The sequence below is a fragment of the Hemiscyllium ocellatum genome, chromosome 2, assembly GCF_020745735.1.
Source record: "Hemiscyllium ocellatum isolate sHemOce1 chromosome 2, sHemOce1.pat.X.cur, whole genome shotgun sequence".
NCBI lineage: Eukaryota > Metazoa > Chordata > Chondrichthyes > Orectolobiformes > Hemiscylliidae > Hemiscyllium > Hemiscyllium ocellatum.
This window is the reverse complement of record NC_083402.1, coordinates 147,816,588-147,843,511: the sequence shown is the minus strand read 5'-3', so window position 1 is coordinate 147,843,511 and position 26,924 is coordinate 147,816,588. Positions and strand designations below refer to the sequence as shown.

The 26,924-nt window shown below is 38.9% G+C and overlaps 1 protein-coding gene across 4 annotated transcripts in view; it reads right to left on the bottom strand.

Moving 5' to 3' along the window:
• Nucleotides 1–26,924, bottom strand: part of rfx3 (regulatory factor X, 3 (influences HLA class II expression)) — a 264,347-nt gene that overhangs the window by 191,076 nt on the left and 46,347 nt on the right. The gene's annotated exons all lie outside the window — the stretch shown is intronic.

Genomic DNA, 26,924 nt, shown 5'->3' with positions numbered 1-26,924 from the left:
CTGGAAAGTAGAAATGCAAGCTGCGACCTATTTATGAACTTCTGGACGGAATTGCCCCTTTTCACTTCCTCAGACTACTATTTTTTTAAAAATGCAAAATAAGTGTGTTGATATATTAAAGACCCATCGCAATGTGATTGACTCTTAACAGTCCTCTAGGATGGCCAATAAATGCTGGCCTAGTTGGTGGCACTCTCATCCTGTGAATGGAGAAAACAATATTTTGGATTACAAAAGAATTAAACTTTAAAAGCTTGACCATCTGAATGTATTCTTAACAATTCAAATTATTTTGAATAATAACTACCAAGATAGAACCAGTGTTCTATCTTACAGTTCTTTCAAGTGCCGAGACATGTCACCTCTGAGGAGTTGCTTCTGAATTTTACTTTCAACTCACATGCTCCCACCAGATCCCAGAAAGCCTTTCTATCACACTCCAAGTGATGATATCTGTCACAACCAAAGAATCTGAGGGCCATATACTCAAGCAGTATATAATTCATCACTGGCATATGATGTACACACAAATGATTACTGCTAGACCTGGGCGACATGCCTTTTGTCATTTCTGACATGGGCAAAAACAAATTGAAGAATCTTAAATCGGGAATAGTTAAGTTCAGAGTTTGGTGATGACACATTCAGATTTTCCCAAAAAAGATGAGGTACGGAGGGTATAAGTTTGCGAAGTGTTGATGGTATCAAAACAGATAGTATACAAAATACTCAGCAAGTTAGACAGCATCTGTGGAGAGCGAGAGAGAAAAGAGATGGTTAAAATACAAGGCTGATAATCTTTTATCAGAATTGGGAACATTCCAAGATACAATAGGTTTTAAACAAATGCATAGATAGGGAAAGGGATGAAGAGGTCAAAGATAAAGTTTGGAGAGGGAGGAGTAACTGGATGGAAGACAAAAAGAAGTATAAGGAAAAGAAAATGGGGTTAGAAATGATGTGAAATTTTAATTCCTACTCTGACCTGTTTCCTATTCCAATGAAGCTGTGTGTAAACCTGAGGAACACCACCTTATCTTTAAATTAAGGTGGTCTCAGACTTAAGAATTAAGCATTAATTTCAACAATTTCTTGGCACCCACCTTCTTTTTCTCCCGAATTTGAGACTGTTGCTGTTTTTAGACAAGGGCTCTTTATGATACTGCTTGTCAGACTTCCTCCAGATTCATCTTTTCTCTCTAAACTTGCCCCATTGTCACTCCCTTTTGCCTTGCACTATCAACATTTGCCATTCAATTTCATCTGCTTACCACCCTACCACAGATCCTTTTTAAAATTTCTTAACTATGCTTCCACCCGCAACTCCCTTAATTTGTTGGGTTTGTACTTGCCTAAAAGGCTATTATTTCTCCAACTTCTCTCAGCTCTTTTAAAAAAAAACACTTTTTTGTCTCCATATCTGCTCAGTACTTTCATAATTTTCTATTTTTTTAAATTCAGATTTGCAGGAATTTCTTAATTTGTTCGTGGGATTTGGGAATTGTTGGCTACGCCAGAATTTATTGCACATCTCTAATTGACCAAAGGGTGGTTAAGAGTCAATAACATTGCTATGGGTCTGGAGTCACATGTAGGCCTTTTACAACATTTGACAATGGTTACCAAGTCGCATTATCTGCATATAGATTAAAGAAAGCAAATCACTATCAATATAGTCAAGCACTGAATCAATACGTAGAGGAACCAAGCAAAGAACTTACAATCCTGCACAGGTTATTTTGTAATGAGAAAAGAATGATTAGCAATCTAGCTGTGCAATGCCCACTTGGGAAAGATCATACTGAATGGCAAAGCAGGCTAGAAGGGCCAAATGATTTACTCTTGGCCCTATTTTTAATTCCAGGTTTTACTGAATTAAATTTTCACTATCTGCTATCCTGGAATTTGAATCCAATTTGCCATTTCAAAATTCATTCTAGCCAGAATACATGGACCATGAATGATATGTTCAGCGCAATGCATATACAGTGTTTATAGCTCTTTCTCCCCCTTTGCTTTGCTCTGCTCTATTAATTTTGTATTAGTGCACTTGAGCATTGAAATTGCACCATGTGGCAGGGCACTCAGCCAAACGGAACAGCATGCCCCAGGTTAATTCACAATCTCAATTAATTACGGATTTCAAAGATGCTATTATTTTGTTTGATATTTCTGGATGTTGCATGAAGATAGAGGAAATTACATAAGGCTCCTAATCCCATGAACCATGCTAGAAAGAACGAATGTTAAATGATACCAAACTGGGTTCCACTTCAATATGACCAATAAACAGGTTCTAATAAAAAATAGCCACTTACATTCAAAAACTGTATCTCAAACAATTTAATGCTAGGAAAAATACACAAAGAACCTATTGAGATAAAATAACTTGAGCATACCTGAAGTTACTGTGATTCAGCATTTTCTAGAAATGTTAGATTACTGGATGTTAGAAATCTTATGACAATAAAATTGAACACTTTTCCCTTTACAGCACTACATGCCAGCAAAAGACTCAGTTAGGCATCAAATACTAGTTGCTGATCAAAGTGTCCTCTCTGCACTGGTAGGCCAGCTTAAAAAAACCACAGAACATATCATTAATTGGACAATATCACAACCGTACTTTCTACAGCAGATATCCTAATAGGTTAAGTCAAGTGGCCTATTTATAAACAGATACACACAGTCAATGCATGGTTTTCAAATATGTACATGAATGGTAGCTCCTGCAAACACTGAAATCTATCCAGGAGTCCGTTAATCTAATGACTGAAATGAAAAAGATGAACTTTCATTATTGCATGAGATGATTATTAGTATACAACAATAAAAAGAACAAGATTGCAAGTTAATGCAAAAATCAAGTGTCAGAATTCTGACAAAAAGATAATTGAGTCAAACCATTTGGCTGACTTCTCCTGGTCACACGAAGATTAGCTTGGAGGTTAAGGGCTCAGGAAAATTGGAAGAAACTGCAGGAACAGGAAGAACTAAACAATGGCAGGTATCCAATGAGGCTGTTCGGGATTCACTAGTGGTTATTTTGCACAGCAATATGACTTTTTTTTGAAGGGGTATAATTCCCATGGAGCTTCTGTAGCAAAGCATTTTAATAGATGCTACAACATGGCAGGGTGATTGTGGCCTGTAACTGATAGGCATTATCTTGCATACAATTCCCAAGCAGGAAAGCTCTGGGCTATCAATGGAAGAGAGTTCATTACAAAGTGATTGCTGTGAGGAATAGCTGATGTAAATGCCAATAATCAGAAGCTTTGCTCCCAGGACCCTAAAAGCAACTCCTGGAAAACCAGGGGGCAGGGTTTTGAAATCCATTATAGGTTGAAGAGTTAGAAAGAGGAAGGTTAGCAGCCAAGTAGGAATGAGATGCAACTGCCAGAGATGTGGCAGCGACATGCTACTGTGCTAGCACAGGTACATTGAGGGCACACAGTGGCAGTAAAGCAGTCTAATGGTTAAATGTACTACCCAGCATAAAACGGTCAGCCTTATCAATATATTGGAGACTATTAATCAAGGTGATTACTGACACATGGCACAGTGGAGAGGTTGAGGTCATTGGGATATTGTATGCATCCATTTGTCTGAGATAAAGGCAGTGAGAGTGTCATTCAACTTTTTCACTATAGAATCATAGAGATGTAAAGCATGGAAACAGATCCTTTGGTCCAACCTGTCCAGGATCATTCCAGGAATTGGTTGAGAATTGCAATAGGATCTTTGTATTACTAAGATGATGGCTGCCCTGTTCACAAGGACAGGGATCTTTCACATTCCAAACTGTCATCCAAGTCTGACAGAAAACAATTAGTTCGGCAGCAATCTCTCAGCTCTACGTCAAAGAAACTCTCCTCTCCTCTCCATCTGAATATTTATAAAATTTGCCACAAGTTACTTGCATTGGAATTTAGGGGAGCAAACATGAATAAAATAGTTTCAAAATTAGCATAGAATCAGGCTGTGGGCAACTTAGAATCAAAGGTTTTAAACCTGTTGCCTCGAACTTAAACCGTGTATTAAGGATTATCAAGTCACAAATATCCCCAGTCTATGCTGATTTACATGAACAAGCAGGACCTAGTACAGTAGAAATGTACAATAAAAACAAATTTATTTGAATCTTTAAGCCAGAGGAAAGGAAGACAGCACTATAGTAATAAATTCTGGAATTATTAGATGTGTGAATGAAAACATACTTGTCAGATAAACTATAGTATAAATGGAGGCAGGTGTCTAAGTGTAGAAGAAAGCAGTTCTGCTGAGCAAATCTGACTGGTTAGGTACTGGTTTTAATGCATAGCTCTAAGACAGGAGATGCTCAACAAGAAATAATGCCAAAAAGATCTTTTAAAAATTCGGTTTACTATTCATTCACAATACCACACCAAAGTTGTCTCTTGATTCAAAGGCGATGGCAACTCAAGGTCATCAGGTTCTGCCAAGATCATAAGACTGAGGAAGCCAATTCTCACCCCACACATATTTGGCCACATAGGACAGAACTACACCTCAAATAGTAGGACTTGCTTCCTTTTCTTTCCTTCTCTTTTGCTGCTCTGCTTCATCATTCAGGCACTGGGCTAAATGCATGATGTAGCTTGTTGGAGGAGTTGTTGCCATTCTGAACAACTGGTAGCAAGCTCCTCCCGGACACTTGCACTGCACTTCAAAGAGAGCTTCACTGAAGCTTTCTCATTAACCTCCCCGAAGTGCTGACCTTTTGAAAATTGAGAAAGCAGGACATGGCAGATCTGACAAGTTCAGTTATTCAGTCAGGAGCAGCATAGTGGCTAGCACTGTTGCCTCACAACACGAGGAACCCAGGTTTCATTCCAATCTCAAACAACTGTGTGGAGTTTGCACATTCTCCCCGTGTCTGCGTGGGTTTCCTATCATATCGAATGGCTTGCAGGTTAGGTGGATTGGCCATGGCAAATGTATTTTCAAAATACATAGAATATTCCTAACAGTAAAATAAATTTTGTCTTGACTATGGAGTGCCGAAACAATATTTGCTTGCCCTTAAGAATAACAAGCTTAATATTGGTTTCAAGTAGAATAAAAGCAACGAGAATTATGTTGTATATTATATTGTATAGAATTGTTCACTATGTTATTATTACATTGCTAAACTAGAAAGTAGTATATGCTTCTCCTGATATACTCAACATAGTTGCTATGGGAGATCCAATGTCTATACTGCAGAAGTCAGTTGCTATGCAACGCAAAGAACGTGCTACAGAGGTAAATATTAGTGCTGGCTCTTGTACTACTTTGTGCAAAAGTGGCTTAGATCATGCCAAAGATCACTGGGAGACATTAGTGCAGCGTCTCTAATTTACAAATGCTCATACTTACTAACATAATCCCACACAGGAGTGTAATTTTAAAGATCAGACAAATGTTTCCTGTACTTACAAATGGCTATTTTGTATTGTTCTACTGGGGTATAAGTCTGTTTGCAAATAGACTAGAGAACGGAACCATTTGGGACCCAGGCAGTGCCTGTAGTGATAACGTCAGGAGACTTGCAATTCTGGGGCAAATGTGAAGGACCGAATGACCCCTTCTACACTCACAATTCTGTGATTTTGTGAATTTGAAGCGCAAATTAAATTCAGCACAAATCACATTCATCAATCATTCAGGATAGTTTTCAAAGTCAAGAGTAGAAACTGCCTACAACCACACTCCCACAATGCCATCAATATTGAGAATTCCACTGATTCTATTTGTTTGCAGACGTTAGTGGAGGCTCAAAAATTAGGCTTTTTTGGGGGGAGGGGGGAGGAGAGCGGGCGCAAGGACACATGTAGGTACATTATAAGATTTGAATCGCTCTTAAAATACCAAGGTCATTGTATTACAATGTATGTGATGAGTGGTTCTGCATATATCTTAAAAGTCATTTCCAGTATTTTAAAATTGGATTACACATTACCAAAAGCCTGTTATAATAAACCCCGTTTTAACTTAGAGGCTCAACATGCAAATTACTGTTGTATATTGAACAAGATGCTAAGATGACACACCAGCTTGCGTGTAGAAATTTTATTGACAGGAATTTTTTTTAAAAATTCTTCCACATTACAACTCTCTCATGCTTTCAGCAACTCTACATTCATTTACTTGTACTGTGTTCATAAAAAAGCTTATCTAATCAAGCACATCAACAGTAAACAGACAAACAGAAAAATTGAATAACTGAACCCTATAGTCACCATTCCTAACATATCAAGCAATATTTTTGGTGATGCATTCTAAAATGCCCTTAATTGGCTGTTTTTCAGCAGATTTTACATTTTGCAATATATGAATTTTAGGTGAAATGAGAGAAAATAAAATTTCTCAAAATGGGCACAATTTGCACTGGATTATCATAGGCACCCAAAGCAAAAACCCTTGTGAACTCGACCGGACTCCCTCAAAATATTTTAAGGTAGCCTAGACACTAATTTTTTTCTTATTTTAAAGGCAAATGTAAAGTGTCCCAAATGTGATTGGTCAAACTACTCGGTGTTAAGTAAAATGGTTTATTTAAACACTGTCGTTGAAATACAAACGAAGAAAGAAGAATTCAGAACAACAACAGATGGGAAACTCTAAACAGAATAACTGACAAAATGACTATTACTAATTAACTATTCCAGTAAACTAACATCCCACAAACATATCCCTTAGCAAAAAGGTAAATTCTGACACAGATTCTCACATGCTGTTCTCCAATCCAGGAGGATAAAGCATTAAGAGAAAATTCAGAGAGAATAACAGCCAAAAGACATTCACTGAAGCTTCCAAATGTTTTGAAATTCCAATAGCTTCTGCTTAAAGCTAAACCTTTGAAAAATACCGAGAAAGCCTGGTCAGAGAGAGCTGGCCACACCCAGGTTGCTTCCATTGTTCCAACTTTAAATAAAAACCGCAAGATAACATACTGTTTACTTTCTTACAGATAGCTCATCATCTCTGCCTTATAATCTCTTCAAAAAGCCAGGACAAAATAACTTCTTGAAAACCACAGCATCATCACGTTTTCGAAGGTTAATATAAACAATTTATTAATGAATTTCCAGTCATTCCAATTTCAGCAAGGTTCTTTGAAACAACTTAATTTTTACAGTGCCTTTAACACTGTAGAAGATCCAGAAGCATTTATCAAAAACAATTTTGACAATGAGTAATGGAGGTAAATTTCATGAGATGGTCAAAAGCTTGGTCAAAGAGAAGTGAAGCACAGAGGCAGAAAAGAGGGAATTACAAAGGCCAGTACAGTAGAAAGTACTCCATCAATGATAGAACATTTAAAATCAAGAATGAACATGAAACATTACAGCGCAGTACAGTTCCTTCGGCCCTCGATGTTGCGACCTGCCATATCAATCTGAAGCTCATCGAACCTACACTATTCCATGTACGTTCATATGCTTGTCCAATGACGACTGAAATGTATTTAAGGTTGGCAAATCTACTACCGTTGCAGGCAAAGCATTCCACACTCTTACTGCTCTGAGTAAAGAAATTACCTCTGATATCTGTCTTACATCTATCACCCCTAAATTTAAAGCTATGCCCCCTTGTGCTCGCCGTCACCATACATAGAAAAAGGCTCTCCCTGTCCATCCCATCTAACCCTCTGATTATCTTATATGTCTCTATTAAGTCACCTCTCAACCTTCTTCTCTCCAATGAAAACAGCCCCTCAGCCTTTCCTTGTAAGACCTTCCCTCCATATCAGGCAACATCTTAATAAATCTCCTCTGCACCCTTTCCAAAGCTTCCACATCCTTCTTAAATGCGGTGACCAGAACTGTACACAATACTCCAAGTGCAGCCGCACCAGAGTTTTGTACAGATGCAGCATAACCTCAAGGTTCTGGAACTCGATCCCTCTATTAATAAAAGCTAAAACACTGTATGCCTTCTTAACAATCCTGTCAACCTGGGTGGCAACTTTCAAGGATCTGTGTACATGGACACCGAGACCTCTCTGCTCATCTACACTACCAAAAATCTTACCATTAGCCCAGTACTTTGCATTCCAGTTACTCCGACCAAAGTGAATCACCTCACACTTGTCTGCATTAAACTCCATTTGCCCCCTCTCGGCCCAGCTCTACGGTGATAATTTCACTTCTTTCATGTGTAAATCACAAAAGGCTTAACAGATAATCAATTTTTCAATATATAATTTCAGTTATATCACACTGTAAACTTTTGCTATAAATTCTGTGTTACGATCGAGCCCTCCACTATCACCTAATGAAGGAGCGTCTCTCCGAAAGCTAGTGCGCTTCTAATTAAACCTGTTGGACTATAACCTGGTGTTGTGTGATTTTTAACTTTATTCTATCCATGTCACTCATAAATTAATAAAACCTCTATAAGGTCTCCCCTCAGCCTCTGACACTCAAGCTTGTTCAGCCTTTCCTTATAGCTCAAATCCTCCAACCCAGGCAACATCCTTATAAAATCTTTTCTGAACCCTTTCAAGTTTCACAACATCTTTCCAATAGGCAGGAGATCAGAATTGCATGCAATATTCCAACAGTAGCCTAACCAATGTCCTGTACTGAGTGTCCCAACTCCTGTACTCAATAACTTTGACCAATAAAGGAAAGCATACCAAACGTCGTCTTCACTATCGTATCTACCTGTGACTCCACTTTCAAGGAGCTATGAACCTGCACACCAAGGTCTCTTTGTTCAGCAATACTCCCTAGGACCTTACCATTAAGTGCACAAGTCCTGCTAAGATTTGCTTTCCCACAATGCAGCATCTCACGTTTATCTGAATTAAACTCCATCTGTCACTTCTCAGCCCATTGATCTATCTGGTCAAGATCCTGCTGTAATCTGAGGTAATCTTCTTCGCTGTCCACTACACCTCCAATTTTGGTGTCATTTGCAAGCTTACTAAATGTACCCTTTTCTCACATCCAAACCATTTATATAAATGACAAAAAGTAGAGGACCCAGCACCGAACCTTGTGGCACTCCACTGGTTACAGGTCTCGAGTCTGAAAAACAATCCTCCACCACCCACCTCTGTCTTCTACTCTTGAGCCAGCTCTGTATCCAAATGGCTAGTTCCCCCTGTATTGTAAGATCTAACCTTGCTAACCAGTGTCCCATGGGGAAACTTGTCAAATGCCTTACTGAAATCCATAAAGATCACATCTACTACTCTGCCCTCATCAATCCTCTTTGTTACTTCTCCAAAAAACTCAATCAAGTTAGTGAGACATGATTTCCCACACACAAAGTGGGCGGCACAGTGGTTAGCACTGCTGTCTCACAGCGCCTGAGACCCGGGTTCAATTCCCGACTCAGGCGACTGACTGTGTGGAGTTTGCACGTTCTCCCCGTGTCTGCGTGGGTTTCCTCCGGGTGTTCCGGTTTCCTCCCACAGCCCAAAGATGTGCGGGCCAGGTGAATTGGCCATGCTAAATTACCCATAGTTAGGTAAGGGGTAAATGCAGGGGTATGGATGGGTTGCGCTTCGGGGGTCGGTGTGGACTTGTTGGGCCGAAGGGCCTGTTTCCACACTGTAAGTAATCTAATCTAAGTAATCTAATCTAATCTAATCTTAAAGCCGTGTTGACTATCCCCACTAAGTCCTTGCCTTTCCAAATACATGTACATCCCGTCCCTCAGGATTCCCTCCAACAACTTGCCCACCATCGACGTCAGGCTCACTGGTCTATAGTGCCCTGGCTTGTCCTTATCACTCTTCTAAAACAGGGCACCACATTAGCCAACCTCCAGTCTTCCGACACCTCATCTGTGACTATCAATGATATAAATATCTCAGCAAGAGGCCCAGCAATCACTTCTCTAGCTTCCCACAGAGTTCTAGGATACACCAGATTAGGTCCTGGGGATTTATCCACCTTAATGCATTTCAAGACATCCATCACTTCCTCCTCTGTAATATGGACATTTTGCAAGGTATCACCAACTATTTCACTACTTTCTATATTTTCCATATCCTTTTCCACAGTAAATACGGAGGCAAAATACTCATTTAGTATCTCCCCTATTTATTGTGGATCCACACAAAGGCTGCCTTGCTGATCTTTGAGGGGCCCTATTCTCTCCCTAGTTACCCTTTTGTCCTTAATGTATTAAAAAACCGTTTAGATTCTCCTTAATTCTATTTGTCAAAGCTATCTCATGTCCCCTTTTTACCCTCCTGATTTCCCTCTTAAGTATATTCCAAGGATTCACTCGATCTATCCTGTCTATACCTGACATATGCTTCCTTCTTTTTCTTAACCAAGCCCTCAATTTCTTTAGACATCCAGCATTCCCTATACCTACCAGCCTTGCCTTTCACCCTGACAGGAATATACTTTCTCTGGATTCTCGTTATCTCATTTCTGAAGGCTTCCCATTTTCCAGCCATCCCTTTACCTGTGAACATTTGCCCCCAATCAGCTTTTGAAAGTTCGTGCCTAATACCTCAAAACTGGCCTTGTCCAGTTTAGAACTTCAACTTTTAGATCTGGTCTATCCTTTTCCATCACTATTTTAAATCTAATAGAATTATGGTCACTGGCCCCAAAGTGCTCCCCCACTGACACCTCAGTCACCTGCCCTGCCTTATTTCCCAAGAGTAGGTCAAGTTTTGCATCTTCTCTAGTAGGTACATCTACATACTGAATCAGAAAATTGTCTCGTACACACTTGAGTTTCTTTCGGTCAAAACCTTTAACACTATGGCAATCCCAGCCTGTTTGGAAAGTTAAAATCACCTGCCATAATCACCCTATTATTCTTACAGATTGCTGAGATCTCCTCACAAATTTGTTTCTCAATTTCCCTCTGACTATTAGGGGGCCTATAATACAATCCCAATAAGGTGATCATCCCTTTCTTATTTCTCACTTCCACCCAAATAACTTCCCTGGATGTATTTCAGGGAATATCCTCCCTAAGTACAGCTGTAATGCTATCCTCATCAAAAAGGCTACTCCCTCCCCTCTCTTGCCTCCCTTTCTATCCTTCCTGTAGCATTTGTATCCTGGAACTTTAAGCTGCCAGTCCTGTCCATCCCTGAGCCATGTTTCTGTAATTGCACTTATCCCAGTCCCATGTTCCTAACCATGCCCTGAGTTCATCTGCCTTCCCTGTTAGGCCTCTTTTATTGAAATAAATGCAGTTTAATTTATTCATCCTACCTTGTCTCTGCTGGCCCTGTTTGCCTTGCTTCTGATCTCAACTGTGCTAGCCTCAGATTGATCTCTTTGCTCACTATCGCCCTGGGTCCAACCACCTCCTCTCCTCCCCCCACCTCCCCCTACCCCACCCTAAATCCTCCTGAGCAGCTCTAGCAAATCTCCCTGCCTGTATATTAGTCCAATTTAGGTGCAATCCGTTCTTCTTGTACACGTCACTTCCAGCCCAAAAGAGATTCCAAAAACCTGAATCCTTCTGCTGGCCACAGAAAGGTCTGTCTGTACCTCGGACTAGAAAGCCCCCTAAAATAGTTGATCTCTTGGAGGCCAACGTACCCCGCATTGCATTAGAGCCAGTCTCAATATCAGAAACTTGGCTGTTCGTGCTACATTCCCCTGAGAATCCATCACTCCCTACATTTCCCAAAACAGCATACTTGTTGTAAATGGGGATAGTCACCAAAGACTCCTGCACAAACTGCCTACCTCTCTTACCTTTCCTGGAGTTAACCCACTTATGTTACTGTATCTGAGACTTTCGCCCCTTCCTATAACTGCTATCCATCACGTACCATTGCTGTTGCAAATTCCTCATTGCCTCTGACGGTCTCTCCAATCGATCAATTCGATCTGATAGGATTCACAACCAACAGTATTTATTGCAGATATAATCCACAGTAATCCATAAACTCTCTTCAAACTGCCACATCTGGCAAGAAACGCATATCACTCTACCAAAGGCCATTTTTGCTCCATCACAATCTACAGACCCAGAAAATAACACCATCTTATTCCTCCACAAAACACTGGTCCAGGTTAAAACTATTCACTTATCTGTTTCTGTGCTGTGACTTCACCCAAACAATTCCTCCAAGATCAGTTGTGAATTTCACCGTTTGGTGATTTTCCCAGACTTTCTCCGATGTCCAGCGAATTCAAACATCAAAGGCAGTGCAGGTTCACTATGTTGTCAGTTTCTTTCTCTCTTTCTCTCCTGCAGTGACCTCACCATGTGCTTCCTTTGTTTTTACCTCTCTCTTTTTAAAACTGCTGTTGTTTTTGACTCTTTTTTTCCAAAGTTCCAAAACAATGCAAAGCATATGAAATAGCAATTGCTGCTTCTGGAATTCGAGGAAAACTTCTGGCTGTAACAGCTGCTCCTTTTTTGAGGTATTTTAGGTGTTGGAGGTGATTTCATTTCAGCCTTTCACTAAAGCAGGAGTATAAAATAGCATTAATGAACTCTTTTTAAATCTAGTTGGTGAAATAATTCTTAATATCCAGCAGCAACTGCTTCGCATGAAGTGACATTTTTAGTATCACAGTGCAATCTACAATGAAACAGTTACAATCTCCATCACCAACAGGCCTGCTGGTCACTTCACTGCTTAACCCTCAGAAGAAATTGTTGATAGAGAGTATTGAACATTACCTAACTGGCTGAGTTAAATTCTTTAGACTTATCATGCTTAGAATCCAGTTCTGAAACATGTACTTAATCCACCTGCATTTCGTGAAGCCAAAGTAGAACTAGAATTTTAAGGTCGATGATCAATGTTTTAAGAAACAATTGAGAGTGCTGATGGCACCAACTTTACGTTCAGTGTTGAAGTATTTGGTAGATCTTCATAAGGTCATAGTGACACAATTCAAAGAGGTATCTTTTATGTTGGTTCGGTTTTAAATTGCCTTAAAGGGAATGTGTATGGCGACCTAACTCTATGTCCTGCTACGAGGTTCAATTCATATTCCCAATGGCAAACATGCAGACTCAGTTTATCAACAGTGAGATAAGAGAGCCTAAATAAGTATTGTCAATGTTAAGAATGAGTCAATGGCCAAGTAGCATCCAGAATCCAAGTCAAAACAAGGGCAATTAAAGTTCAAGTTTGAGGGCAGGTTAACTATTATAAGCTTATACCCTCTCATGGTAGGTTTTACTTTTAATGCTAATGTTCTTGATAGATTGATTGCATCTTATCTGCTCACAAAAGGACATTTATTAACCATTTTTTAAAAAAAAAATCATTCACAGGATGAGGATGTCACTGGCTATGTTAGCATTTATTGCCCACTGGGCAGTTGAGAGTCAACCACATTGCTGTGGGTGTGGAGTTACATGTAGGCCAGGACCAAGTAAGGATGGCAGTGTCCATCCCTAAAGGACATTAGTGAACAATTCTGACAATTGGCAATAGTTTTGTGTTCATCATTGGACTCTTGATTTTTTTTAAAAACGGAATTCAAATTCCATCATTTGCCATGGCAGGATTTGAATCCAGGTCCCCAGAACATTACTTGGGTCTCTGGACTAACAGTTCAGCAGTAATATTACTAGGCCATCGCCTTTCACAATCAACAATTTGGTTGCTGTGCCAAATTGTATATCTTCACTATTTTTGATGTAGTTGAACTTATAGCTAAGCAAACAGAATCAATCTTACCTTGTTCGATTTCTTTTGTGTCTTCCCTAATAAGAGCAGTCCTAACTTCAATATTTCTTCACAGATGTATCAACTGCAATCGGTTAGTGCTAAAGTTCCCAAGAAGCTCAAAGAAAACCTTGTAGACTGGCTTGTTTTAAGAGCAGAACATAAACTTATTCTTGCGGAATGGAAGGCCTGTTCCAAATTCAGTGATGGTAAATCTAGGACAAGGGACAGTATGAATACACCCTTTAATTGATGAAAAAAAAGCACCATGGTGCATTAAATGGTATTAATGTAGATGTGTCGCAGTATTCCAAGTTTCATTATCATAGTAACATTTCATATTCATGCAATTTCTCAAATAAATGAAACAAAGTTTTACTCTGATCTGTGGGATGGAAGTGAAGAGTACAAGATGTGTAGCGATGAAAGTCTGATTTATCATGTACCAATAATTCTCAAATATAATCTGTGATCCTATTGTAAAAAACATTTTCAAAATATAATTACATATATGTTAGCACAATAATTGCCTTGGACTTAAATGATAAATGACTCAATTTTAATGTTCTTGAATATGTAAACACTTACCTAGCACTCTAAGTGGTTGATTTCAAAGTTACCAATCTGAAGGAAATTCAGATTATAATGTTAACACAATTTAATTGCTATCTTAAAAGTGACAGCAAAACAGTTTTAGTAGTACTAATGTGCTAATTGAAAATGACACCATATACCTTTAAATGTTGCATCACAGAACTAGAAATAAAAGGTCTTATGGCAACACAGGACCAGAGTTACATTTAATTCACCTTCCCGATTTCCTAGCACATGGTGAACTAAAAAATACATGATTTGGAGATGCCGGTGTTGGACTGGGGTGTACAAACTTAAAAATCACACAACACCAGGGTTATAGTCCAACAGGTTTAATTGGAAGCACACTAGCTTTCGGAGAGACGGAGGGGCTGAAAAATTATGCCATGTTCTTCGTGACCTGCAACACATTATCAATGAGGATGAGCACCTCACCAACACCTTCCCCACACCTCCACTACTTGCCTTTAAACAACCGCCAAACCTCAAACAGATCATTGTTCGTAGCAAACTGCCCGGCTCTCAGGACAACTCCATACAACCCTGTCACGGTGGTTACTGCAAGACGTGTCAGATTGTGGACATAGATACCACTATTATGTGTGGGAACACCTCCCACCTCGTACATGGCAGGTATTCATGTGACCCAGTCAACGTTGCCTATCTTATAGGTTGCAGGCAAGGATGCCTGGAGGCATGGTACATTGGGGAAACCGAGCAAAGGCTATGACAACCGATGAATTGGCACTGCACAACAATCAACAGACAGAAGGGTTCCCTCCCGTTTGGGGAACACTTTAGTGGTTCAGGACATTCAGCCTTGGACTTTCGGGTGACCATCGTCCAAGGTGGACTTCGGGACAGGCAGCAGAGGAAAACGGCCGAGCAGAGGCTGACAGCTAAGTTCGGTACCTATAGGGAGGGTCTCAACCGGGACCTTAGGTTCATGTCACATTACAGGTGATCACCATTGCACTACACACACACACAAAGACCCACATACACACATATTTTGTGTGGGGTGAATTTGTACTTGCAGAGTTACATTGCACTTTGCTCAAAAACTGCATACATTCACGTAGAACTCGGAGCTCAAAAACTGCATGAATTTATGTAAAACTCTGATCTCACTTTTTAGATTAGAATCAATCTAAACATCAAGTCATAGACAGAGAACACAGGGGGCCAACACCTTCAACATATTGTCTAGCTATCACCATTGTTAACAGCTAACCCGAGAATGCAACTTTAAAAAAAGGGTTGTGAGATTTACACATGAAAGAAGTGAAACTATCACTGTATTCTAACAGATGAAAGTCTTAACAATCAATTTTTCAATGTATAATTTCAGTTACATCACACTACAAATTTTTGCTATAAATGCTGTGTTACGATCCAGCCCTCCACAATCACCTGATGAAGGAACACCACTCCGAAAGCTAGTGTGCTTCCAATTAAACCTGTTGGACTATAACCTGGTGTTGCGTGATTTTTAACTAAAAAAATACAGGAGCAGGATTAATGCTATTGGACCATTTAGTTTATTGCATAAATTTTTTTTGAATAGAAGGAATATTTGGACATCTTTACATTTTTTAAATGTTTATCACCATATCATTTAGTCTATTTATGCAATCAACTTTGGTCTCCCATCTAAAATATAATTAGCTTTAATATTCTTATTTGGGACTGAACTGTGTTGCACTCAAATTTAATATGGATTGTATTATGATCACATTTTTCCAGCTGACCTTTAACTATGAGATTGTTAATTATCCTTTCACAATACGAGATCTAAAATAGTTCTTTTTGCAGTAAGTTCCAGGAAATTTTCACAAAACAATTTATAAGCTCATCATCTAGTCCATCTGATCAATGAAGTGATTTCATGCTTAATCACGAATGCTAGTCAATTTGCTCAACCTTGCAAAATTATACAGCCTGATATTTTAAATTCCCAACCCTAACTGTATTCTTGGTAGTAAGTCTCCAAGTTGAATTTATACCTGTAAATTAATTTGATCCTTATAATGAGTGCATCTATACACACAATGCTTATTTGGATCACTACTGCAACTTGTTGTTCTTCTCCAATGTCTTACTTACTCATTTGTAACATGCATCACTTGGGTGAATGGTTTCACTTCTTTGCTCTCACTTTGCCTGCACTGCTCTTTTCCCTTTCGGTTGTCTTCAAACTATTATTTATACTGTATTTTCTACCTCACTAATATTACAGAAATCACTAATGCAAATATCGAATGCTCGCAAAAGAAAACAAGAGGAGTGTGTGCAAGAAATTTAAAACAAAAAGGAACAAAGGCTGAGATAAATAAAATGAAAGGAGACTCATGTGAAGGACAAATGCAAGTAAAACTAGCGCTGCTCTAGCAACTGAAAACTGGGTATCAGCAACAGCAGAATTGGATTAAACCGCAGTCTAGCATTTGTTCCATTCTATTACCACTAAGCGAGGAAAAAATCTCAATGGATTCAGTGAAATATACAGGAGAATATGCCAAGAGCAGCACCTGGCATACCAAAAAATGATGTGTCAGCCTGCTGAAGCTACAACATAGAACTACTAGCAGGTTGAGCAACTGATAGACAGAGCTAAGCAATCCCACAACTGACTTATCAGATCTAAGTTTAGAGTCCTGCCATACTTCGTGTGTTGTGGTGGACAATTAAACAATTAATTGGAGGTGACAGCTCAACAACTATCTGTACACTCAATAAATGAAGGAACGCAATACATCAGTGAAAAAGGCAAGGCTAGGCCATTTGTAAGCATCTTCAGCCAGTAGTAGTAAGTGCATGATCCATCTTGGCCTCCTCCTGAGGTCCTCAACATAAATGCTAGCCTTCAGCTAATTCAATTCACTCTACGTGAGAGCAAAAAAAAATGACTAAAACATTGGAAATAGGGTGGTCCGATTTACAAGCCTCTGAGTTATGAACACTTCTACTTACAAACATGATCCTACACATGGTTTTAAGTTTTAAAGACCTGATATACAAATGGTTCCTGTGCTTATGACTGGCTGCTTTCCATCCTCTGGCATGAGAACAAATCAGCTTGTGAAAGGACTCCAGAACAGAACCAATTCACAACTTGAGCCGGTTTTGCAAATGTTTTGGACCCCGGCTACATTCTGGGAATAGTACTGAAAATATGAATTCAAGAACTAAGCACACACATAGCCAAACTGTTTCAGTAGAGATAAAACACTGGTGTCTTCCTGGCTGCTGCTTCCTCAGGTGGTTAAGGCACAGAATTTATAGCTAAATGAGTACATTATCATGGAGAGGTGATGAAACAGTAAACAATTTTGGAACAATTTAACATATCATCACATCTCCATGACATTGTACTCATTCGGCTATAAATTCTGTATCTTGTGATCTTATTCTCCACAACCACCTGAGGAAGAAGCAGCGCTTTGAAAGCTAGTACTTCCAAATAAACCTGTTGGACTATAACCTTTTAACTTTGTCCACCCCAGTCCAACACCAGCACCTCCAAGTCATGATTGTCAATGGTGATAGAGTTTCTCCTCTGTCATGAAAAGGTCCAGAATTGATAAAGTAGTAGTGTTGGGTAGGCTGTTGGTAATTAAGATTGACAGGGCATTGGAACTGGATGAGAGGCATCCAAAGATAATGAAGGAAGTGGGAAAGCAAATTGTAGTGGCACTGGTCAAAATCTCTCAGTCTTTGGTAGACTTCGCGGAGATGCCAGAAGATTGAAGTGCAAACATCATATCCGAAAAGGTTTGTATGGATAAATCCAGCAATGCAGACAAGTAAGTTTAACTTCAGAGGTGTAAAAGTTTCTGGAAGCAATTATTTAGGATAGAGCTAGTAGTTGATTTGAGCCTGCATGGATTTCTGAAGGAAAATTATGTTTAACTAAATTGTTGGAGTGTTTTGGAGTAACGGAAAGGGATGAGGCAGGTAATACAATTATGCAAGGTCTTCTAGAAGGTATTCAACACAGTGCCACATAACAGACTTTTAAGAAAGCTTATGGGTCATGCAATAGAAGTAACAGCAGCAATATGCATATGAAGCTGGTTCAGTGATAGGAAACAAAGAGTAATGATCAATGGATATCTTTTAGGTTAGAAGAAGGTTTGCAATGAAATTCTGTCGGAGTTCGTATTGAGACTCATACTCTTCCTAGTATATGTTAATGATCTAGAGCTTGGTGTGCAAGGGACTATATCAAAGTTTAAGGATGATACAAAATTTGGGAGCATTCTAAACCGACAGGAAGACAGTTTAGAACTTTAAAAGGATATTGACAATTCAGTGAAATGGGCATGTAAAGTTCAATGCAGAAAAGTCAGAGGTGATCCATTTTGGTAAGGAAAACAAAACAATGAGGGGTAAAATTTGAAAGGGAATGTAGAGCAAACAGAAGTGGATGTATCTGTGCAATGATCATTTAAAGTGGCAATATAGGCTGAGAGAACAGCTACTCGTGTACGATGTTCTCAGCTTTGTTAATAGGGGCCCCAGAATGCAACAGCAAGGAGGTGGTACTGGACACAAGTATTGTGTACAATTCTATTTGCTACACTATAGAAAGAATGTGAATGCACTTGAGAGAATTCAGAAGTGATTTATAAAAATGGTGCCAAGCATGAGAACAGATCGGGGAGGTTGGGACTGTTCACCTTGGACAGAAGGCGAAGAAAAGCCCTAACAGAAATTTCCAGAGTCATGAAGGGACTGGAGTATAAAAATAGGGAGAAACAGTCCCTGATGGTAAAAAAAATCAAGAGTGAGATGGTACAAATTTAAAAAGAGATTGGGTTGGCTAGCGAAGCAGTGTGATGCCAACAGTATGGGTTCAATTCCCGCACCAGCTGAGAGAATGAAGGAGTCTCCTTCTCTACCTCGCCCGAGGCATGGTGAAGTTAAACATCCACCAGTTGTCAATAATGAGCGCGCAGATCTGGTAAGGCGATGGCAACTTCACCCAGAAAATAACATTTTGCTGTTGAGTTGTTTTGATAAAATGGATGTTTTTGTTTACAGCACGTGGGAATTAATAAAACGTAATAACGGTTTGTAGGCTTTAAACACTTAATTCTTTCTATGTAAGTCATTACCATGGGAAGGGAATGTGGCTGATCCAGTTTGTCTACAGTAATTCACCATGCACAATGATATAATAATGACCGATGACTTTGCTTAGTTGTGGGATAAATGTTGGACATGACATAAGAAAATCATCATGTTTTTCTTCAAATACAGTGGGAACATAAAATTTGACTTGAAATATGGCATTTCTGCCAACACAGGCATCCTACAGAAAAATCAACAATGGCGATGTACTCCCATCTCTATAACAGTACCTGAACCTACAACCTTCCACTCTGAAGTTGTATAAACTTTACAAAATCTATAAAGTTGATGGAGAATGAGATACACATAGTATGCATTGTCAATTTGAATATTTTTCCTCCCATATACAATGAATTGACAGCATGGTTTGTATTTCTGCTTTCTATTTGCATTTAATTTGCAAACCAGGCAGACAACTAACTGAGCTAACCAACTGCCATGTTATCCAAATAAATCTTTTGAAATTCATCCTCAAAATAATCAAGTAATTACAATAAAACAGGTCTTCATTAAAGGCAGAGAAAAAGGACTCATCATTTAATAAGGAACAGTAGTTTAGATGCTCATTTAATCTTTTGGGTTTTTTAAGCTATGATAGACTCTTTAGTTCAGCTCTCACTAAATTATTTGCATCTGTTACCACCACTTTTTGAGGTGGATCAACAGATTAACAATAGCAAGGAATGTTACAGTGAATTCTTACTTCATTAAATAATCATGTTTATGTATCTTGAAATGCCATTTGAAGTATAATCTCTTCAGATGGGTGAAGTCAAAATTGAAATGACTACACTCAGCACTGAAGAAAGTTGCTAACAAGGACTGAAGAAACTCTCTGGCATGAACTTTCACATTTTCCAAAGGTAATTTCATTCTGATGCCAGCTTCTGGGATTTCTGGCAAAGAATAGCGATTTCATCAAGCAGGCTTAGCAATTAATCACGCGAAACAATTGTCAGATAACAAATCAGGAAGTAATAAGCAGGTTCCGCCATTCACATTTCACAGAAAACAAAATATAAATTGGCACAGACACAAGATTGAGGCGGAAAATTAAATGTAAAATCTCAAAATGTGTTTCAATGTATGAAATGTTTAATCATGGAATGGAGAAATTTGACATTTCACATATAAAATTACATTTTCAGAGCCAATGTTTTGAACAGCAATTATGATACAGCTATATTTTACTTAAGAGGTAACATTTTCATGACTTCTGCAGTGAAAATAATTGTACAATATGAAAATTCATGCTAAAACATCAACAGTATATCCTGCACAGCACCATGGGGTCGCTGCTTACGACTTTCAGATTTCTGCATTTAACTGCATATGTAAGGGTGGCAGAGGTTGCTGCCACTTTCAATGTTCCCCTCATTATAAAGCAATCTCAGGGCCAGTACATTCAGCAAATACAGATGGCAGTATCAGTACTGCAATATCAGAAGACAGAGAAAAATAAGATGATCAGAAGCCACAACAGTTTCAATATCTGCAAAATCGCTAGTAAGTGCTGATATCTTAGAATGGGGAATCTTCAGAAGGACACTTTAAAAAAACAATGCCTTCTGGGGTATTTCAAGCTACAACCTGGAGAATTTATAAGACTTCTTCCATGACGGATTTGAATGAGGATATTTTGCTAGCTGGCAGGGTGCTCAAGCTAAAGAAACTAGGTTTAGGGACAATTCTGGCAGATAAAGTCATTGGATAACTTAAACATACAGATTATAATCTTATGTCCACTGAACTATCTCGTCCATAAATAAGTTTATACTGAGCAAGAATATCACTCAAGATTCTTCAGCAATCCTCAAAACAAGGCAGGCTGAAAAATAATTCTGTGAACCCAGGGGCACAGAGTGACAATTGTTAGTCCCCAAAGCATACTCCAATCACATCCCCCACAACATGCCCAAGGAGTGTTATAAAAGAGTCAGGTAGCCTAAAATTGTGTCTTTGCTGAAAAGGATGAAAAGCACTGGCAGTATGAGTCAAATTTGATGAGCCACGAGGAACAGATTTCTATTGACTGAATCCTCAAAACTGGTCCACACTGAAGTTCATCACTACTTGAAACTGTACATGGTATAATGAAAAACAAAGATTTGATCTGTAGTAACTGGATCATGGTGCACTCCACTATAAGTAGTTCTACATTTAATGATGGATTGATCAAAATATATTGTATTCCTTGTTTAAGAGAAAATAACACTGATCTTGCTAATGTTGATCTCTCTTCTAAGCCCTGTGCAATGTTACCTGCATGCCTCCATTTAAATCTTTGTTCTGTACATCCTTGGAATTATTATGATCTGCCCATACTGCTCGTAAACAAAGCCTTTCACTGTACTTTGGTACAAGAGACATTAAATAAATCAAAGCAAAAAAATGTAGAAAATTAAGCATATGGCTTCCTTTGTAAACACTCAAGGAGAAATTAAACATAAAAATGCAGGCAAATAATTTCATTTGTTTGGTCAAGTTCACTATACCTCAAAGATCAACAATTTCAGTTCACACGTAACCTTCACTTAATCCTTGCATGCAACAGCAATTCCCACTGAATAATATTGCACAACCTTATTATCAGCTATTTGTCAGGGCAAGTCTAAACCTGTACAAGGTGTTGAATGGATATAGTTTTTGTTATTATGTTTGCAATAACTGAATGTACACAACAATACAATTACATTTGGATTCATTTTGTTGAGGCTCTAAGATACTTGGCCTTGATGTGCTGTTAAAATTCATTTAGAGTGTGAGAGATAAGGAAAACATGAACTTTATTCCTGTGGCTCCATCTTGTCAAGAAGCTGCAAGAGACAATAAGATCATTTGACATTGGATAATTTCCAGTGAACTACTGTTTCTCATAACAATCTCAGTCAGACTTAATGCTTTGGTGGAAAGCAAATAAAATGCCAGAGGTATACATGATCTGAACAAACACAGATGGCACCAAAAAGTTGCAATTTCTTTTAACAGGAAAGTTCAAAGGCAACTTACTTTGGGAAGGTCAACATATAACTCATGCAGTGAGGCTAACAAATTCACCTGGATGACTTCCAGCAGATTTGTGACGTGGATGCACTATAGGTAGTTCTTCTATAATTGATGGTTGCATTATTGTGCAATCCCACGTTATAGGAAAATCACACTTTAGAAACAGCGCTTAAAGTGTTGGTGATGTAATCATGTTACAACCAACACATGTTTTAAAAGTTTGTGTTTTAGAAATAGTGTCCCCAATTCATCAATCATGTTACAGTGAATTCGCATTAATGAAACCCCCATTACACCAGAATGACCTCTGGATAAAACGTATCAATGAAGGAAAAGGAATATCACCACCCTGATGAATGCCCAACCGCTCAACTGTCCAGCTCCCCAGTTGAAGCCATCAAGCCTCGGTGATATTCCAAGACTTCAGACTGAAGCATGCAAACACATAAAACATGTCGACTGCATTGTGAATTCACCCAAAGACAATATCAAGCAGATAAAGATAACTGGTGAGAATCTGGAACTCAATGCCTGCAAGGGTGGCAGACACAGAAACCCCAACAACATTTTAGTGGTACTTGTGACACAAAGACCTATGCGTGCTGAAAATTGGAAGTAGAATAGTTAGGTGTGTGTTTTTGATTGGTGCAGACTCAATGGGCCAAAGGGCCTTTTTCTTAGCTGCAGATCTCCATGACTCTGAACATTATTGGAGCTAGCTTCCAAATCTTTTGCAATGTTTTATGCTCCATAATATCTGGCCTCTGTAAGTAAACTAATTGAAAAATAAAAACTTGCTTTCAAACATTTCCTGTGGCACTGAATTTTTAATATTTTGATAAATTTTAAAACAAATGAAAATTTTCAAAAGTAATGATAACTGCCAAACCTCCTAGTTCCCACTCTCTCCCTCGTTACTTTCCTCTCCTAAACCATCACAGTGAGTGAGAAGCTCCAGAGAAGAGCAACTAGCAAGGAACACCAAACCATGGCTACAGTCTGTCATACTGTATGTCAAGACTTGATACAATGCACATTTTATTGCTGAACTTCAATAAATGATGATTTCGAGATAACGATCAATCAAGGATTAGAAGGGTATGTGAGAAACTGTGGCAATTTAGAGTGTTTAGAAATGGGACATTTGGATAAAATAAAATGATTCACAAAGTGGCATGAACAGCACGTAAAAAGAACATTCTGCAATAAAGGAATTGACTGCTATCAGCATATAAAAGGTAGCTATAAAGAAAAAAATGATATTTAAGAAATGCGATGCACAGGATCAATGTTAAAATCATAGGCACTGCTACAATTTATTTTTCATGGTATACATTGGCACTTTGCGGACAAACTATGACATTAGGATGAATGGAGGCTTGGACGGGGTTGGGGGGTGAGGTCCAATGCAAGACTGGACAGGTCAAGGTAAATGACTGCAGTACAAATGGAGTCCTTGAATTTTCTCCCCAAAATTAAATGTTCTCATGTTTGGAGTCAGAGATGAGAATGGCAGATATAGGTATTGAAGCTGAGGGATTGTTTATAGGTGTCAAATGATGACTTGACTATTAAAAGGGATAAGATAGTAAAGCATACTGCAGCTCAGCTATTTTTGAGAACGAGTGGTATTCATTAGCAATGGATGCCGAAGCCTCTGGCTTACTAAACCAATTTCTCAGAAATGCATTAGGAGATCGCAGTTGACAAAAATTTGGGATCGAATGCAAATGTAATGCTAATAGGAGTACACTGATAAGACATACCAAAAGCACATGGATGATGATGGGATAGTGTAGGGGAATGGGCTTAGATTAGTTCACAGGTCAGCGCAACATCGAGGGCCAAAGGGCCTGTTATGCTAGCTACATTTAAGGATTTCAGAATTGCACATCTTTTACCAATATTTGAAGTGGTTTTACAATAAACAATAACAGAAAGTATTCATTCACTGCAATGTAGTCTACCCAACTACTACTCCTGAACTACAGTTCGATTTAAACCTTCGTGCTTTTTGAATCATATGTAGAAATAGTGAGCACAGAATTGTTTGTACAATTTGGACATCAATTTTTGTTTATACTTTATATGTAATACAAACAAAACAAATGAAATCGTAGCAATTTATGTTGTTTAGTGGTCCAACCATTAAGTGCAATACAAATGATCTTTAGAGGTAGAAATCTCCCAACGTACAACTCTTCCATAATGAATTGGTTTCTCAGTTCTTGATCTTTGCAGCATAGGCATTCAGCTCACCAAATCTGTGCCAGTGTTTTAATCCACGTGGACCACTTAATTTCACCCTCTTTGCCACTTCCTTTATCAGTCAATTACTTGCAGGTACAAAGATAAAATCGGATGATGATGATTTGGAATTTTATTTTTCCAAGAATAAGTGTTATGAGCATAGAACAAAAAATTTAGCCTTTTATGATGAGGGCGGCAGAGCGGTAGACGTGATCTATATGGACTTCATAAGGCATTCGATAAGGTTCCCCATGGGAGAAAGGTTAGCAAGGTTAGATCTCATGCAATACAGAGAGAATTTGCCATTTGGATACAGAACTGGCTCAAAGGTAGAAGACAGAGGGTGATGGTGGAGAGTAGTTTTCCAGACTGGAGGCTTGTGACCACTGGAGTGCCACAAGGATCAGTTCTGGGTCCTCTACTTTTCGTGATTTATATAAATGTTTTGGATGCGAGCACGAGGCATAGTTAGTAAGTTTGCAGACGACACCAAAATTGGAGGTGTGGTGGACAGCGAAGAAGGTTACTTCAGAGTAAAACAGGATCTTGATCAGATGGGCCAATAGGCTGAGAAGTGACAGATGGAGTTTAAATTCAGATAAATATGCTGTGCTGCATTTTGGGAAAGCAAATTTTAGCAGGACTTATACACTTAATGGTAAGGTCCTAGGGAGTATTGCTGAACAAAGGGACCTTGGAATGCAGGTTCATAGATCCTTGAAAGTGGAGTCGCAGGTAGATACGATAGTGAAGACAACATTTGGTATGCTTTCCTTTATTGGTCAGAGTATTGAGTACAGGAGTTGGGAGGTCATGTCGCGGCATTACAGGACATTGGTTAGGCCACTGTTGGAATATTACATGCAATTCTGGTCTTCTTCCTATCGGAAAGATGTTGAGAAACTTGAAAGGGTTCAGAAAAGACTTACAAGGATGTTGCCAGGGTTGGAGGATTTGACCTACAGGAAGAGGCTGAACAGGCTGTGGCTGTTTTTCCTGGAGTGTCAGAGACTGAGGGGTGACCTTAGAGGTTTACAAAATCATGAGGGACATGGATAGGGTAAATAGACAAAGTCTTTTCCCTGGGGTGAGGGAGTCCAAAACTAGAGGGCATAGGTTCAGGGTGAGAGGGGAAAGATATAAAAGAGACCTAAGGGGCAACATTTTCATGCAGAGGGTAGTACGTGTATGGAGTGAGCTGTCAGAGGAAGTGGTGGAGGCTAGTACAACTTGTTAGGTCGGGACTGCCGACCCCATGCTAATTCAGTACTGGGGTGCCTTAGGTTGGGGTTAAACAATGTGCTATTAGTACTACAGCAGACATTGTTTAACCCCAACCTAAGGCACCCCAGTACTGAATTACCCCGACACCCCAACAAACTGCAACATTTTTGAAAACTTTGGATGGATATAAGAATGGGAAAGGTTTTGGAAGGGTATGGGTGAGATGCTGACAGGTGGGAGTAGATTGGGTTTGGATATCTGGTCGGCATGGACGGGTTTGGACCAAAGGGTCTGTTTCCATGCTGTACATTTCTATGACTCTTTCATTCAGCTTGTGACAATTTATACCTCTACACTGGTAATCACACTCTCACCTTCTATTGTTTCGTTGACAAAAGAAAGTCTTTCTGGTATCACTGTTATGCTACTTTAGTGGCATTCATATAGAAAAACTCTGATGAACATCAGAATGGTTCTAAGAGAAGAAAATAGGAGACAACTTATATCATGGCTTTCCAAGACAAGGCAATATCCAAGCATTTTCAAAGCCAGTCCATTCATGATCTGTTCACCATTTCTAATGATTTCAATGAAAATAACTAGAACAGAGGCTTGAAATATAATTGATTATTTTGACTAGAGTGGAGAATATTAAGATTAAAGTGGATAAAGGCTCTTAGAATGAAAATAAGCTATTTTCCAATGGTTGGGGTGTCAGTAGTGAGAAATCAGCAGTTTAATATGGCTGCTTAATCAGAGGTAGAGCAGAAAAAACTTCCTTGCACAGGGAGAAACATGATCCCTTGTACTTCTTGAAGTGGATGAATATTTGAAGCAGTGTAACATACATGGCAGTAGCAACGAGCAGAAAATGGATCAAATTTGGAATTGCTAAAGCAGCAGCCAACATACAGATTAAACAGCCTGTTTTATAATTGGTATTACTAAAAAAAACTTGGTAAAGGAAGTGATCTTTCTTGAGATGCAAAAAGTAACTTCACACTAGCTTTATTTTCAATCACATGCAATTCCCTTAACTTTTGAAGATCAATTTAATATCCAATTTCAAATTACAAGGAAG